General features: G+C 49.0%; 1 protein-coding gene and 1 pseudogene across 3 annotated transcripts in view; both read right to left on the bottom strand.

Annotated features, from left to right (window-relative positions):
• SBK1 (SH3 domain binding kinase 1) overlaps positions 1–17,265 on the bottom strand; it is a 53,668-nt gene extending 36,403 nt beyond the window's left edge. Inside the window, exon 1 of one of the 2 annotated variants that reach the window (XM_082429398.1) lies at positions 16,422–17,265. The gene's annotated coding sequence lies outside the window, so the exon portion shown is untranslated. The remainder of the gene's footprint in view (positions 1–16,421) is intronic. The other variant, XM_082429395.1, reaches the window with a different exon arrangement.
• LOC309644976 (protein transport protein Sec61 subunit gamma pseudogene) lies at positions 3,219–3,553 on the bottom strand (annotated as a pseudogene). Its single transcript has one exon. The product of its transcript is annotated as a protein transport protein Sec61 subunit gamma pseudogene (transcript).
• Positions 17,266–17,665: the final 400 nt, after the last annotated feature.

Here is a 17,665-nt window from a genome sequence, read left to right as displayed (position 1 = left end):
GGAACAGAGGTGGTGAGAAGTGGCAGGATCTGCTGACCGATTGGCCAATGGGGTGGGCCTTGTGTGTGCGTGTGTGTGTGTGTGTGTGTGTGTGTGTGTAGAGTGCGCTTGGCCCCTGGACCGTGAAATTCCACGAACAGCTGAGGACACTAAGCAGCTCTCTGTCCCCCAAGATTCCTTGCCCCTGAGGGTCTGCTCTCATTTCCGGGGCCCCCACCCCTCTACCTCTGCATTTCTGCCTGCCTTGGGCCAGCAGCTACAACAATGACATGTTACATGAACCCTCTTAGGCACAGTTCCCCCTTCTTGGGGTCGCAGACTGAGATGCTCACGGGAGCCAGGGAGGGACTGTGAATGGGGTGCACGGCCTGGGTGGGGACAGTGGTGAGCCGGAGAGCCCTGGCCCATCTGAGTGGTGGCCTCCCCTCCCCTGTGGCCCACTGCTGTCATGTGGGAATGTGAACTCAGGTTTGCAGAGCTTCCAATTTTTCAGGAGAAGTTGGAAATCTGCATCCTAAGGTGTAATGCCCTGATTTTTAAAATATTGGCAAATCATTTTTAAAAAGTCAGGCAGGCTATACCCCTCTGTGGGACCAAGGATAGGACAGAGGGGCTGCTTCTGTGGGCCTTTTACCCACTGCAACCTCCACACCGGGGGTCTCAGCAAACCTGGAAATGCAGACATCCCCTGGGGTGTGGCCTCATAGGTCAGCTCTTGGCTGGTTTGGGCAGGAGCCAGGAAGGAGCGGGGGCAGTTAGGAGAATGGCTGGGATGGAGCACCCACGCTGAGCCCTTGGGCACCAGGCATCCCATGGGCTCCAGGGATGATGTGGTTGCCAGGCAAGGGCAGCTGCTGGTCCCCTGGGCACCCGGAGGAGCAGGGGAAGGTCTGGGGTAAGAAGGACGAGACCATGGCCAGGAACAAGCCACAGGGTGAGGTTTGCTGCAAAACAAAAGAATCAGCAAGACTGAGCAGGAAAGGGAGGAGCCCAGGCGTGTCCCTGGCCTAGAGGCCACCCGCAACCCAGTCTCTGCTTCCTCCCACTCCGTTTCTCACACTGGATGGATCTGGGCTGGGCAGGGCTGAGGGGCTGCAGGAGAAGCAGAGAGATACAGAGGCGGGGGCAAAACCTCCTCCACTGTCAGGTCGTGTTAGCCATTCCCCAGTGTGGCGCAGCGCTTCACCCACGTGACCTCCTTCATCCTCCAAACCCTCTCAGGCTAGAACTAACGCTGTGCCCACTGTACCGCGGACGAAACTGGGTCACAGAGTGGTCGCCTAACTGGCCAAGATCACACAGCCTAGGAGTAGTGGGACCTGGAGTGAAACCCAGGGCTACGTGGCTGCAGAATCTGAACTTCGAACACAGAAACTGTCCGAAAAAGAGGCTGAAGCCTCACCACTGGAACCTGCTGGGCCGTCCCCGCAATGTGCGGGCGCGGCGCTCCCTCTAGTGGCCAGTCTGCAACAGTGCAGGACAGAAGACGGGCTAACGGGGCGCTGGCCTTGCTCGGTCCGCTCTCTGGGTCTCTGTCTCACACACATGCACGCACGCGCGCGCACACGCATATTTACTATCTGGTTCTCCAGGGGAAGACCACAACATCTCCAGCTTCTCATCTACAACCCAGGACATGCGGCCCCTACCCAACTGCCCCTTTCCCTGGTCAGGCTCCACTTGCAATGCAAGCCCCAAGGAACTTTCTGGTTGCTCCCCTGTGTCTCTCTTTCTCTCAGAGCCTGGGTCTCCTTGACCACACTCGTGGTTCTCAAACTCTGCTGCACATTATAATCTACTGGGGAACTTTCGAAAGTCCTGATGCGTAGGCCACACCACCATCTTTAGAGGGGAGGACAGAGGAGATATCAGGCAGTCTGCAGCACGCCTCTTGGTTCTCTGGCCTTTTCTGTCACCTTAACCCTCTCTGCTCCCTTCAACCTCTGAGGCTCACACCCCAAGCCTTGTAATTACCGCCCCCCCACCCCGCTCTGAGATCTGTTTTGATCGTCTCCCTGTTTCCCCCTTCCATCCTCTTCATCTGGTACCCAGAAACAACAGCTCTTTGATCTCACCGAGGCCACCAGCCCACTGTCCCCATCACTTTCTCACTGCCCATCAGTCTCCTTCTGCCACGACTGTCCACTGTGCCCTGTTTGGGCTCCGCACACCATCACCATGGCCGCTCCCTGGAAACCACCCCCCAATGCTGGGCCCAACTTTCCTGTTGGAGTACCTGCCTGGCAAAATGCCAGCTATCACCTGCTCTCTGCCTGCACTGCACAAGCTAGCACTGGTCTGAGGGTCCCACACCTGGCTGGGAGTGTCCCTTCATGGTCTCAAAGGGGCACTCACTGCTGCCCTACAACCCAAGTATGCCTGTCAGTTGCTTTTCCCCACTCTCTCTGAGCAGTGATTCTCAAACTTTAATTTGCTTGTGCATCTCCTAGGGATCTTGGTGAGGCCTGAGATTCTGCACATCTAACCAGCCCCCAGGGGGTGCTGTTGCTGCTGGTCTATGCACCCCACTCTGAATGGCAAGGTCTTCCCACCTTCTCCTCTCTCCTCAAACCGTGGCTGCCACTTCATTGAGAAAACAGATGGACCAGATGCAGTTTTATTGGCTCCCACCATCAAATCACAAACCCACCTAGCTCTTCACTCCTCACTTCTTCTAAAGCCTTCAGTGGGGGGTGGCCCTTCTCCTTCTGAGGCCAACCCCTCCCTTGGGCCCTGGATTCTTCAGGACATCCCCCCTCCCTCCCCCTCCTCCTCTCTCCAGGATCGTCCCCCCAGCTTGCGGACTCTGGTGTCTCCTCCACCACACATCTCCATGCATTTCTTTTGTTGTTGTTGTTAATAAATGTATTTATTTTATTTATTTATGTTTGGCTGCGTTGGGTCTTCGTTGCTGTGTGCGGGCTTTCTCTAGTTGCGGCGAGCAGGGACCACTCTGCGTTGCAATGCGTGGGCTTCTCATTGCGGTGGCTTCTCTTGTTGCGGAGCACGGGCTCTAGGCGTGCGGGCTCAGTAGTTGTGGCGCATGGGCTTAGTTGCTCCGTGGCATGTGGGATCTTCCCAGCCCAGGGGTCGAACCCGTGTCCCCTGCATTGGCAGGCAGATTCTTTTTTTTTTTTTTTGAAATTATTTTAATTTACAAATAGAAAACATCTTGGAAGAAAAAAATGAAAGAAAAACACAAAACATATAGGGAAATATTCACTCCATGAGCGTCTCAAATCCTCACTTGTTCACCAATCCCTAAGATGAAAAACACTTTTCTAAAAAGGTACTCAGCCACCAACAATGATGTTATTAATAGGAATATAGATCAATTTCACAAAAAAGCCAATGAATCCCATTATAGCAAATCCTATTGCTGTTGCCATGGCAATCTTCTGGAATTCTTTTCTATCAGGTTTGGTGCATCTTTTAACCAGCCTAATTGAGTCCTTCAAAAACTGCCGACTTGGCTCAACGAACTGCATTACCTGATCCATGATGTCCGCCGTCCGCTCGCAAGCCAAAGACTGGCAGGCGGATTCTTAACCACTGCGCCACCAGGGAAGTCCTCCATCTATTTCTATCAAGAAACACGGGCATTTCCTGCTCCCATTTCCCACTTCTTAAGGACAACCGTTTCCACTCTTTTAGTTGATTATTAGTAATTTTCACCCCTGTGTTTCCTACATAGCATGTTTTAGGTTATGCTTTTCCAGTTTTAGACTTTTCCTCTCAACTTCCCATGTTGGAAGATAAGGATGTAGCTCCCTGATGTCCACTGCCTCCACTTCCTGTCTTCCACCCTCCCGGTACAGTTGCATCATAATATTGATAAGATTGGTAGTGTTGGGGACTTCCCTGGCAGTCCAGTGTTTAGGGCTCCACGCTTCCACTGCAGGGGGCAAGGGTTTAATCCCTGGTCGGGGAACTAAGATCCCGCATGACGCGTGGCCAAAAGAAAAAACAGCAACAAAAGATTGGTGGTGTTTACATATTGTGGAAACATTATTTACAACTTTCTGTGGAATACTATGATTTCTTTCCCTTTTCTTCCTTCTTTATGATAAACTTTCTATTTTAGTTTTAGGTTTATAGAACAGCAGAGCAGAAAGTACAGAGAGTTCCCATGTATACCCCCTCCCCATTTTTCCCTATTATCAGCATCTTGCATTAGTGTGGTAAGCTTGTTACAATTGATGAACCAATACTGATACACTAATATTAACTAAAGTCCATAGTTTACATGAGGGCTCACTCTGTGTTGTACATTCTATGGGTTTTGACAGATGCCTAGGGTCATGGACCCACCGTTACAGGATCATACAGAATAGTTTCACTGCCCTAAAAATCCTTTGTGCTCCCCCTACTCATCCCTCCTTCCCTTCCCACCAGCCCCTGGCAACCACTCATCTTTTTACTGTCTCTAGTATTGGCTTTTTCAGAATGTCCTGTAGTTGGAGGCATACAGCATATAGCCTTTTCAGATTGGCTCCTTTCACCTAGCCATATGCATTTAAGATTGCTTTATGTCTTTTTGTAGCTTGATAGCTCATTTTATCACAGAATAATATTCCATTGTATGGGTATATCACAGTTTGTTTATCCATTCGCCTATTGAAGGACATTTTAGATGCTTCCAAGTTTTTGGCAATTATGAAAAAAGCTGCTATAAACATTCATGTGCAGGGTTTTGTGCAGACATAAGTTTTTAACTCATTTGGGTGAATACAAAGGAATGCTATTGTTGGATCATATGTTAAGAGTATGTTTAGCTTTGTAAGAAACTGCCAGACCATCTTCCAAAGTGGCTGTATCATTTTGCATTCCCACAGCGATGAATGAGAGTTCCTGTTGCTCCACATCCTCACCAGCATTTGGTGTTGTCAGTGTTTTAGATGTGGGTCATTCTAGTAAGTGTGTACTGGTATCTCACTGTTGTTTTAATTTGCTATTTCCTGATGACATATGATGTTGAGCATCTTTTATATGCTTATTTGCCATCTGCATATCATCTTTGGTGAAGTGGCTGTTCAGATCTTTTGCCCATTCTTTAATTGGGTTGTTCATTTTCTTATTGTTGAGTTTCACCAGTTCTTTGTATACTTTGGATAACAGTCTTTTATCAGTTAAACATTTCTATATCAGATCAGATGTCTTTTGCAAATGTTTTTCTCCCATTCTATGGCTTATCTTCTCATTCTCTTAACAGTGTGTTAGAGCAGAAGTTTAAAATTTTTAATTTCCCTTTTCTGCACAAAAGTTGTTCTTCTTGTATTTAATAACTTTTTTGGGGGGGGGAGTAGGGCCTGTTTTTCTGTGTTTATGTCTAATTCAACCCACACTCTCTCTTTGTTGTGTAAATCTTTCAAAAGTTTAAGTATATTGGGCATCCTATCAGTTTCATCTCCTTGAAGAAACCTTTTCTAGAACCTTCTGACTTTTCCAATGTGAACTGCCTGCCCTCCAGGCCTGCTCCTCAGAGAAGCTGCCCTGGGATCTCCCTTCACCAACATCTGGGAGATGCCCTTCAACTCTCTCTTGTGTTGGCTCCCTTGTTTCCTGCATCCCAGGTTTACTCTTTCTTGGTTTACTTCCTTGTTTTAGGAACACATCCTCCAGTAGCTTTCTTAAGAAAGGGTGCGTGGGAGGTAAATTTTTGAGCCTTAGTAAATCTAAAAAGATCTTTTTTGTACTTTATTAATGGTTTGGCTAAGTATCAAATTCTAGACCGAAAATAATTCTTTTATACTTTTGAAAATAGCTGCCTTGTCTTCTGGTTTCCAGGATTGCTGTTGAGAAATCTGATGCCATTATGATTCTTGATCCTTATTAGAATATGGTAGAATGTTCTTCTTGTCTCTGCGTTCTGAAATTTAATAGTGACTGGCTGTGGTGTGGGTCGAACTTTATCCTTTTTTTGGACACTCAGTGGGCCCTCTTTTTTTTTTATATATAAATTTGTTTATTTATTTATTTATTTTTGGCTGCGTTGGGTCTTTGTTGCTGTGCGCAGGCTTTCTCTAGTTGCAGCGAGCAACTGAAAGGCTTTTACTGCTTACTGAGTAACATCCAAACTCCTTGCCGGAATCGGAGGCCTTCCTCAACCTGGCCCCAACCTACCTCTCCAGCCTAAACTCCCCTTAACCCTTTATGCTGCAGCCACGCGGGACAAATCATGCTCCTGCCTCTATGCGGTGGTTCATGCTGCTCCTTCTTCTTGATGCCTTTCCTCCATACTGTCCTTCTGAAACCCTACTTCTTTTTCAGAGATGCAGATGCTACCTCCCCCATTATTCCCTCCTCACTTCTCTAGAGTGATCTCACATCCATGTATCACATATATTACATCCATCTATCCTGTATTAAATTGATTTCTGTATGTGCATCTTTTCTCTTTTTTTAATTAATTAATTAATTTTATTTACTTATTTTTTGGCTGCGTTGGGTCTTTGTCGCTGCGCATGGGTTTTCTCTAGTTGCCACGGGGCTCCTCTTCATTGCAGTGCGCGGGCTTCTCATTGCGGTGGCTTCTCTTGTTGCGGAGCACGGGCTCTAGGCGCATGGGCTTCAGTAGTTGTGGCTCACGGGCTCTAGAGCGCAGACTCAGCAGTTGTGACACACGGGTTTTTTTGCTCCGCAGCATGTGGGATCTTCCCAGACCAGGGCTCGAACCCGTGTCCCCTGCGTTGGCAGGCGGATTCTTAACCACTGCACCACCAGGGAAGTCCTCAGTGAGCCCTTTTGATCTGGAAACTCAGGTCCTTCCATTCTGAGAAATATTTGAAATATTTCATCGACTTATTTCCTCTTCTCTGCTTTCTCTCTTCTCTTTCTGGAACTCCTGTGCTAAGGTGTCAGGTTCTTGCACTGCTCCTCTTTCTTACTCTTTCTTTCCTATTTTCCATGTTGTGGCGGCCATGCAGGTGCCCCACTGGGTTCTCCCTTCAAGAAAGAACTTGTTACTCAGCTGTGAAGAGTGCAGTTGGTTGACAGCCTCCAACTACAGTGCCTTTGAGACCTACCACAGCCTTTGACTCAAGACCAAGGTCTTCTTGGGCAGCCCAGCCAATGACTGAGCACAGCGGGGACACCAGGACCTGGCCCTTTCTGCCCAATGTGGGGCTCCTCCAATGGACAGTCTTTGCTCTGCAGCCCCCACTGGGTTGGTCAAGACTTTGATCTACACCAAAGTCAGGCTCTCTCTTCCCAGATTTATTTCCTTTCCTCCTTCATTTCACGGGTGTCAGATCTATGTCACGGTCTAAAGACTCCTCCTGCCCAATCCTGATTCCTCCTCCTTTATTTTTCACAAGCATTGGCCCCCCAGGACTTCTTACACTGCTAACTCAGCTCACCATCTGTTTACTGGAGGATCCAAACAGATACGTATCATTACCTTTCTGCTTTACTTTTTGGAAAATTTCCTCAACTTTATCTTTTAACCCCGGGGGTCAGGAAACTTTTCCTATAAAGGGCTCAATGGTAAATATTTGAGGCTTTATGGGCCTTAGGGTCTCTGTAACAACTACTCGACTCCACCAATGTGAAAGCAGCCATAGGCAGTACATAAACAAATGGTGTAGCTGTTTTCCAATAAAACTTTATTTAAAAAACAGGTGACAGGAGACTTTCCTGGTGGTCCAGTGGTTAAGAATCTGCCTTCCAATGCAGGGGACACGGGTTCGATCCTTGGTCAGGGAACTAAGATTCCACATGCTGCAAGGCAACTAAGCCCACGGGCTGCAACTACTGAGCCTGAATACTCTGGAGCCCGTGCACCACAACTAGAGAGAAGCGCACAGGCTGCAATGAAGCGAAGAGCCCACATGCTGCAACAAAACATCCTGTGGGCTGCAACGAAGACCCGACACAGCCAAAAATAAATAAATAAATATTAAAAAAAAAAAAAAAGCAGGTGACAGGCTGGATTTGGCCCGAAGGCTGTAGTTTGCTGACCCCTAACTCTATTAAATAAGTTTTCCATTTCTGCTATGATATTCTTTTTTTTTTAATTCAAGTATAGTTGATTTATAATGTTGTGTTAATTTCTGCTGTATAGCAAAGTGATTCAGCATATATATATATGTATATATATATACACACACACACACACACACACACATTCTTTTTCATTTTCTTTTCCATTATGGTTTATCACAGGATATTGAACATAGTTCCCTATGTTATATAGTAGGACCTGTTTTTTATCCATTCTATGTATACTAGTTTGCATCTGCTAACTCCAAACTCCCACTGCTATGATATTCTTAATTTTTAAGAACTTTTTTGTTTTGTTTTGTTCATCCTCAGAGGTTTTTTCCCTTTCAAAATAGCATCTAGTTTTTGTTTCATAGTTGCAATATATTTTCCTAAATCTCTGAATATAGTAATTATAGTTTTGCTTTTAAGTTTTCTTTTCCCTGCATATTTTGTTTCCTCTAAATTCTGTTTTTCTGTTTGTTTTTGTTCTGCCTCTCATATTAGAGGTTTTTCGCAAATGTTGATGGTCCCTGGTTATCTGCTCGTATTTAAGAGAGTTAAAGAGCTGATAGAATAGTAGTTGCCTCTGTGTGTGTTGGGTATTGACTGGGGCATGATGAAAGCCTGAATGTTACCTCACATGGTAATATCTTGATTAAGGTGTGGGTTACACAGGTGTATACATTTGTGAAAACTCATTTGGCCACTTAAGACCTTTGCATTTCACAGTAATTATGCCTTGATTAAAGAATAGAAAAATACAACTTATGCAAGCAAGCTGCTGAGTAGCTCTATGCTGTGGGTAGGGGGCTTGGCTGACTCAGGGGGTCAATATAGAGAATTCGCATTGGGTTGTTTCATTGGGAAATCCCTGATGCCAACCTTTTTAGGTATCCTTTTCTTGGAGAGTCTGACACTAGTGGTCCAGTGGTTAAGAATCTGCCTTCCAATGCAGGGGACACGGGTTCGATCCTTGGTCAGGGAACTAAGATCCCACATGCTGCAGGGCAACTAAGCCCACACGGGCTCAGTAGTAGACAGAAGTAATCCGAACAGAAAAAAAAATCTGGAGGAAACAGAAACTATGCACGGAGAGAAGAAAACTAAAACAGGAAACAAGAGAAGAGCAAGAAAAAAATACCCATTGTTAATATATTCAGAGATTGAAGGGAATAAATCTGCAGTGTCCTGCCTGGAGAGTTTAGGCTGGACTTCGCTATTCTGGGAGCTGAGATGGGGAAGGAGGCCCCAGGTGATGGGGGCGGGGGCAGAGCTCCCCACATTCAGGATGCAATATTCAAATAATCCCGCCAGTAGGGTATAGAACTCTCCCCTCGTCCTCACGGTGCCCTGTCCTCTGGTTCAGAGACTCTGTGTTTTATCCTCTCTGGAGAATAAGCCTTCGGTCTTTGTCAGGGCGGGGGAGAGGCAGCTGCCCAGTGGTGCTGAGCAGAGAAAGAAATCTGAGAATTAAAGCCCTTCTTAGACCAATCCTCCTGTTTTTGGCCCCGGCTTTACGCTCACTTCCAGGGGATACTTAGTCCATTAACACCAGGGCCTTTCGGGGTTTTGTGGGGGAACTGTGGTGCCCCTTGGCTTTCTCACCCCCAATTTAGGGTTCACTTGAGGTGCAATTTCATCAGACTGCTACATCATTTACCATGTTCTTCTGCTTTCCAGATTCCGAAACTGTGTTGCTATTGTCTCCTTTTTCAATGTATTAGTTCTTGCTGATTCATGCTGTGGCAGGCAGACTAATGGACCACCTAATCCCACAAAATGTCTGTGTCCTAATCTCCAGAATCTGGGAGTATGTTACCTTACGTGGCAGAAAGGGACTTTGCAGGTGAGATTAAGGTTAAGGACCTTGAGATGGGGAGATGATCTTGGATTGTTCAGGTGAGCCCAAGCTAATCACATGCAGCATTAAAAGCAGAGAACCTTTCCCAGCCGTGGTCCAAGAAAGACGTGATGAGAGAAGCAGGGCCAGAGAGACGCTACCTTGCCAGAGGGAGGGGGCCAACTGGAAAACGGCACCTTGGAAAAGACAAGGGAATGGATTCTCCCCTAGAGCTTCCAGAAAGTTCTTCCAGAAAGAGCTTCCAAGAGCAGCCCTGTCAACACCTTGATTTTAGCCCAGGGAGACTTGTGTTGGACTTTTGACATATAGTCAGTAAGATGATAAATTTGGTTTTAAACAACTAAGTTTGTGGTAGTTTGTTATGGCAGCAACAAAAGAGCAATAAATACACCTTAAAAACCCACTCACATGTGGAGAAAAGGGAACCCTCCTACACTGTTGGTGGGAATGTAAACAGGTGCAGCCACTATGGAGAACAGTATGGAGGTTCCTTAAAAAACTAAAAGAGTTAACATATGACACTGCAATTTCACTCCTGGGCATATATCCAGAGAAAACTCTAATTCGAAAAGATACATGCACCCTAATGTTTACTGTAGCACTATTTACAATAGCCAAGACATGGAAGCTACCTAAATGTCCACTGACAGATGAATGAATAAAGAAGATGTGGTATATATGCACCCCTATGTTCATAGCAGCACTATTCACAATAGCCAAAACATGGAAACAACCTAAATGTCCATCAACAGATGAATGGATAAAGATGTGGTACATATATACAGTGGAATACTACTCAGCCATAAAAAAGAAAAAATAATGCCATTTGCAGCAACATGGATGCAACTACAGATTATCATCCTAAGTGAAGTAAGTCAGAAAGAGAAAGACAAATACCATATGATATCACTTATATGTGGAATCTAAAGTATGGCACAAATGAACCTATCTACAAAACTATTACATTTAGAATGGATAAACAACAAGGTCCTACTGTATAGCACAGGGAACTATATCCAATCTCCTGGGATAAACCATAATGGAAAAGAATATTTAAAAAAGAATGTATGTATGTGTAAAACTGAGTCACCTTGCTGTACAGCAGGGATTGGCACAGCATTGTAAACCAACTATACCTCAATAAAAAAAATAATAAAAAAGATGTGATATATATATATAATACAATGTATATATACAATTTTATATTTATATATATATACACACACACACACATACACAATGGAATATTACTCAGCAATAAAAAGGATGAAATAATGCCATTTGCAGCAACATGGATGGACCTAGAGATTATCACTTACTAAGTGAAGTAAGCCAGACAAAGATAAATATCAGATGATATCGCTTATATGTGGAATCTAAAATATGATACAAATGAACTTATTTGAAAAACAGAAACAGACACAGACATAGAAAACAAACTTATGGTTACCAAAGGGGAAAGTGGGGGAGGGATAAATTAGGAGTTTGGGATTAACCAATACAAACTACTATATATAAAAGGGACAAACAACAAAGTCCTGGGACTTCCCTGCAGGTCCAGTGGTTAAGATTCTGTGCTTCCACTGCAGGGGGCGTGGGTTAGATCCCTGGTCAGGGAACGGTGTGGCCAAAAAACACCACTAAAAAACAAAACCAAAAAACCAGCAACAACAAGGTCCTGCTGTATAGCACAGGGAACTATCAATATATTCAATATCTTGTAATAAACCATAAAGGAAAAGAAAAAAAAAACCCACTCACTTCTTTTTCATGGAGTTTCAGGACACAGAAATTAGATGTGTGTATTCGATCCACCGTCTTTAACCAGAAGTTTCTGCTCACACCTACTCCTGTCTCCACCCCTCCATGAAATGTTCTTATCCGGGGCACTTTCAACTTCTGTGCTGCTGAATCTATTCTCCTTTTCCTTGGCCGTTTGGCATCTCTGAAGCCAGCTGTCCACCTCTCTCTCCTCCTTGAGACACTCGTCTCTTGGTTTCCATGACTACCCATGCTCCTGGTTTCCCTCCTACTTTACTTCTCTTCCACCCTTGTTAGTGTCTCCTCCACGTGACCCCAAAATTGTGGAGTTCCTCAAGGCTCCATCCTGGGGCCTCTCCTCTCCTCTCTCTCCTTGTGACCTCATGGTTTTCTTTTTTTTTTAATTAATTAATTAATTAAAATTTGGCTGCATTGGGTCTTCGCTGCTGCGTGCGGGCTTTCTCTAGTTGCGGGGAGCAGGGGCTACTCTTCGTTGCGGTGCACAGGCTTCTCATTGCGGTGGCTTCTCGTGTTGCGGAGCATGGGCTCTAGGCGCATGGGCTTCAGTAGTTGTGGCTCGCGGGCTCTAGAGCGCAGGCTCAGTAGTTGTGGTGCAAGAGCTTAGTTGCTCCGCGGCATGTGGGATCTTCCCGGACCAGGGCTCGAACCCGTGTTCCCTGCATTGGCAGGTGGATTCTTAACCACTGTGCCACCAGGGAAGTCCCAACCTCATGGCTTTCAATGCCATCTTCACACTGAAGTCTCTGATATCCTCTCGCCCGCCCAAAAACTCCAGCTTTGAGCTCCGGACTCTTAGTATCAAGTCCTCACTTGACATCTTCACTTGGGCATCTCATGTGCTTCTATGTTGAAAACATCCATGGCCGAATTCTTGAGTTTCCCACCACGTCTCTTCCCTCCCTTGAACCTTCCCATCATCCCCACACTTATCCAACCCAGAAACCTCAGATTCATCCTTGCTTCCCTTCTTCCTTTAACCCATCAGCAAATTCTGTCTCCCAAATATATCTAGAAGGCACCTATTTCCCCCGTCTCCATGGGCCACCATGGTCCAGGCCAACACCATGGCCCCCTCCATCATCACCATGACCTCCACCCCGGTTTCCTGTGTCTACTCTGGGCTGGCTGCCATGGATTCTCTCCGGAGCAGCCCAAGTGACCACTTAAGATGTCAATCAAATTATATGGCTTCCCCCACTTAAAAGCCTCCAAAGCTTTCCCAATCTTATCCAGAATAAAATCCATCCTCCTCACCATGGCCCACAAGGCCTACGTGATCTAGCCATTCCTGTCTGTCCCCATTGCCCATGTCACTCTCCCCGTCGCCCGTGTCACTCTCCCCATCACCCTTGTCACTCTCCCCATCACCCTTGTCACTCTCCCTGTCGCCCGTATCACTCTTCCCATCACTCACCCTTCTCTAGCCACAATGACCTGACATTTTCTCACAGTCTCCAAACTCTAACCTGCCTCTGGGCCTTTGTACTCTCTGTTCTCCATGCCTGAAATGCTCCTCCGCCAACTCTGCTCAGCTCCTTCTGATTCTTGAGGTCTTAGATGAATTGTCCCTACCTCCCCTCCCCCTTATGTCAAGTGGGTGTCTTCCCCAACCATCCCTCTGGTCATTTCCTTAACAGTGGGTTTTGAACACGGAAGATGGTATTTGTTTGTTTGTTTACTTGTATTTTGTTTGACTCCCCCTTTGATAAAAGCCCACTGAGAGCAGGACTGGTGTTTTCACTGCCCAGTTTCTAGTACAAGTCCACTGAGGGGGCTCAGTGAAATCTGCAGAGTGAATGAATGCATTCCGCACAGACATGCTGGGTACCTCTTATGTGCCAGGCGCTTTCATGTATACCAAATATAACATTTTCACAACAGGACTACGTTTCCCAGTTTCTCTTGCAATTAGCTGCTTTGGCCATGTAGTGTGGGCAGAAGTGAAGTAGGCCACTTGCAGCTTTGGCTCGGAAAACCCTTCCATGTGATCTCCACCCTCTTTCTTCTTCATTTGCCAGTGGAAGCAGAGGATCCGGCGATGGATTCTGAGGCCCTGGGTGATGACAGTATCACAAGGTGGGAGGAGCCTGGGTCCCTGAAAGACTGAGTAGAGCAGAGTGTCCCCCACACCCCAGCCCCCTCTGGACTTTGCGTGAGCAGCACAGGAGGCTCTGCCATGTGAAGCGCGTGCGGTTCCGGGGCTTGTTCATTAAGGCCGCGAGCCTCACCTTAATCACACGTCAAGCATCAAGTGGAGGTGGCTGATGGGTGATGCTTTTGTTGACAAATTTTCACCACATGCAGATGAGTTCTCAGTGTGGCCGTTTCTTGCATCAGCCCACCGAGGGCACTGCGTTCACACCTCAATGACAGCACATTGCGCTGCATGCAATTGTTCCAGTGTATCCTTGCTGGGCTCCTCCAGGGAAGTGCCTGGTTTGTTTTCCTCTCTGTGGCCTCAGCATCTAGTCCCCAGGAGGCCTCGGGGAGCATTTGCTGAATCCACACATGAGTGAACTGCTTGCCTGCATCCCTCCTTGCTTCTCTGTCCCTAAAAGCGCCCCAGCAATGCTTTAATTTTACAGAGGCCCAAAGAGAAGAACTGACTTCCCCAGAGTCACAGAGAAGCAGGATGCCTCAGAATTAGCACGCCCTGGGGCTACTAAACATGACAGCTATTGGGAGTGAAAGCTGGCACCTTCCAGGGGCTGGAGAAAGTCTGAGAGTAGTGGGGGAGGGGGACAGGCTCCTCTAAACCCCCAAGGTGACCCTACCAGACCTCACTGCCCACTGCCCCTCCTCCAGTAGGAAAGAAACACTCCAGGGCCTCCCCCCCCCCCCTCCCCGCTAGCACTGCCTGGCTCCTGCAGCCTGGGTGTCCACATCACTCAGTATTTTTAGCTTTACCACCTGGCACCTGTGGTCACTGTCTCTGCCCAGCCTGGCGGTGTCCCCTTGCCAGATCTTAAAGGGCCAGCGCCCACCAGCTCAGTGATTCTGATGTCCCATCTCCCCACATCATATTCATTCATTCATTCATTCATTCGTCCATTCGTCCAATCATTCAACAAGCATTTTGAGCTCTTACTATGAAAATAGTGATGCTTTCAGGAATCCATTGTTTTGGATTTCGAGAAACACTTCCACACTTGTGACCTCATTGAGTCGCCTAACTTGGCCCCGTTTTGCTTCAAGCCCTCCCCACTGCTCACCCCATCACCTATAGATCAAGTCCTTGGCTCAGCAGTCAAGGCCCTTGGTGATCTGGCCCCCGCAGACCCTGTCAGCCCCATCTCCACCATGCCCACACAATTTCTTTTTCATATCACCAAGTCTTTGCTCTTGCCGTACCCCCTGCCTGGGATGTCCTTTCCTTAACTTCACACACCACCTGGCAGAGGACCTGTCCTTTAAGACAGACCCGCAGGGGCTCCTAGGGTTCCTGCGGGCAGAGGTGGTCAGTCCCTCCCCCTCACTCCCTGCGCGCAGTGCACTCACGCCCATCAAGGCGCCCATCGCGCTGCCAAACTGATTGGTTTGCTTTCGGGTCTCTCCTAGCAGGCTGGACCCCATGAGGGCTGGGGCCCTGGCGTACTATGAGCTCTCAGTCGCTGCTGAATGATGAACTGACAACCATGCAAGGAGCAGCCCACCATTTCCCAGATGAGGAGACAGAGACCCGTGGAAGGGAAATGACTGACCCAGGTCCAACAGTGAGATTCAGGGAGGAAACTGTCCCAGGCTGCAGGAGCCCATACTCCCGCCCTCCTACTAGGGGCCCAGAGGGCACACCTGGGCTGGCCCTGAGTCTGCCCTTCTCGCCACCCAGGGCAGTGCTGACTCAGGCAGTGATGGAGGCGTGGGCAGGCTGGGCTGGAGAGAGGTGACCCCTGTCTCCCCTACAGATGTTCCATCTATTCCTGGAGCTTGCAGTCACAGCTTGTGAAATGCACTTGGCTGGAGCCTGGGTTTTCCTGAAGGTGGGGGTAGGGAGAGCTGGCAAAAGAGACAATGATCTCTAGGGCATGAACCCCCCGACCCGGTCCCAGTGCACACCCCCTTCCCCACATAAGTACATAGAACTCACACCCAGTGCCACAGACATGTACACATACTCACAATCCCACATACTCACACCCAGATACCCAATCACATACACACACAAACCTTCATTCCCCTCCCTTCCCTTTCTTTTATACACAAACTCACATACACGCATGCATATGCACACACAGACATTTCCACTTATTAATTCAACGAAAACCTATCACTATTAGGTGTCAGTGCAGTGTAGGGAGGAAAGGTGGCTTTCAGCTTGGGATGGGGCAGGGGCTTCTTGGAGGGCTTCCTGGAGGAGGAGGTATTGCAGCTGGGCCTAGAAGGAGGGGAGCCAGGAGAAGGGAAGTCTGGGCAGGGTTTCTCTGGGGGTGAATACAGGAGAGCAGAGCAAGATGAGGTGGGTGGGGCTGGCCTGATCTCACAGGCCTTGAGTGCCCAGCTGAGTATTGACTTCATCGTGTGGGAGCTGGGAGCCATGGAGGGCTCTGAGCAGGGAGGACATGACCACAATGGGAAAGGACAAGAGGGTCACTGTGGGGGCAGGATGGGAGAGACAGGGAGGAGGCTGTGGGGATACCCAGGTGAGAGATCTGAGAGTCTGACACAGGGAGGTGGCGGTGGCTGGTAAGCAGTGGACAGACGAGGAACTCGGAAGCAGGACTTCCAGGCCCCCAGGGGCCCCATTCGAGCCCTGTGCCCTCACCCTGCCCACCCGCTGCCCACCTCGGGCACTGACCTCTGCAGTGGGACTTCTTCCAGCAGCTCCTCCTCCTCCTCCCTGTGGAAACAGACGAAGCAGAAGGCTGGCACATCCTCTGTTCCACAGCCCAGGGGCCAGGCCGGAGGCAGCTCCAGGACGGGGCAGGGGTGGCTGGTGGCGGCCTCGGCAGCATCGTCCTTTGCCTGGGCAGGGGTCCCCGAGCCAGCGTGCTCCAGGGTCAGTAGCCTGTTGGCTTCAGGACCCCGCGCCTGTACCTGCCCACCTGCCACCTGTGCCTTTTCACTCAGGTTACCCGTCGCCTCGGTGGGTGGGAGAGCCTGGGGCTCTGTCTGGTGGGATCTGCTGTCCTGACCCACAGACCTTCCAGCCACGGGGTTGGGCCCCTGGAAGCAGCTTCCAGCCGCCTGGACTCAGAGGCAGCTGGCTGGTGCACAAAGGTCCAGCAGGGCCCCTTGCTGCCCCTGGTGGCGCCCAAGGCCCCTCAGCTGCCCGCTCTGCTGCAGCCTGTCAGAGGCAGGACCAGGAGGACAGGTTCGCAGATGTCCTGTCCATCTGTTCATCTGTCTGTCCAGCCGTCTGCTCCTCCCCGTCCAGCCAGCACGGCAGTGGCGGTGGTTTCCCTAAGAAAGTTTGCTCTCCCCAGCTGGGGTGGGTGGCACGGCACGGGTGGCCTCCGGGAAGGACAGTCGGGACCTGAAGCTGGAAGGTGGGCAAGGTCCAGGTGAGGCTGGCACAGTGCCCTCGCTATCCCCGAGAAAAGTTCTGGACCCTGGAGTCCTGGCTCCAGCGCTGGCTCCGACTGGAGCTCCCTTTGCTCCCGGCTCTTCCGACTCCAGTGGCTGCTCGGGCAGACCGGCTTGGCTGTGGGTATTAATAGCTCCACATTCACGCTGAGAAGCCGGGAGGTTAACTCCTTCCCTGCCAGAGCTGGGAGGCCGGTAGGCGGGTGGCCACAGGGAGCAGAGGGAAGGCAGCGCCTGAGTTCCGCCCCCGCCTGAGCCTGGCCTGCTTCCCACGGGACCCTCAGATGCCACCTCTTGCCCAAGAATGACTGTGCAGCGCTCGGCATCTGGATCTTGGTCAGAGTGCCCGGGGCCACCTGAACCCACCCCGCGCTTCTCCAGGGAGCCGGGTGAGACTGGGGTCTCAGGGCATCGTCCCTGTCATGAGCAGGGCACTGAGTTGCAGGGAGCATACCCAGGACTCCTTCACTTACGCATCCACTCCTGGATCCCCTCTGCATTCCCTTAACAAACAAT

Source organism: Balaenoptera physalus (genome assembly GCF_965194825.1).
Source record: "Balaenoptera physalus genome assembly, chromosome: 16".
Lineage (NCBI taxonomy): Eukaryota > Metazoa > Chordata > Mammalia > Artiodactyla > Balaenopteridae > Balaenoptera > Balaenoptera physalus.
Note: the sequence above shows the minus strand (reverse complement) of the source record. Positions and strands in the feature narration are given on the sequence as shown.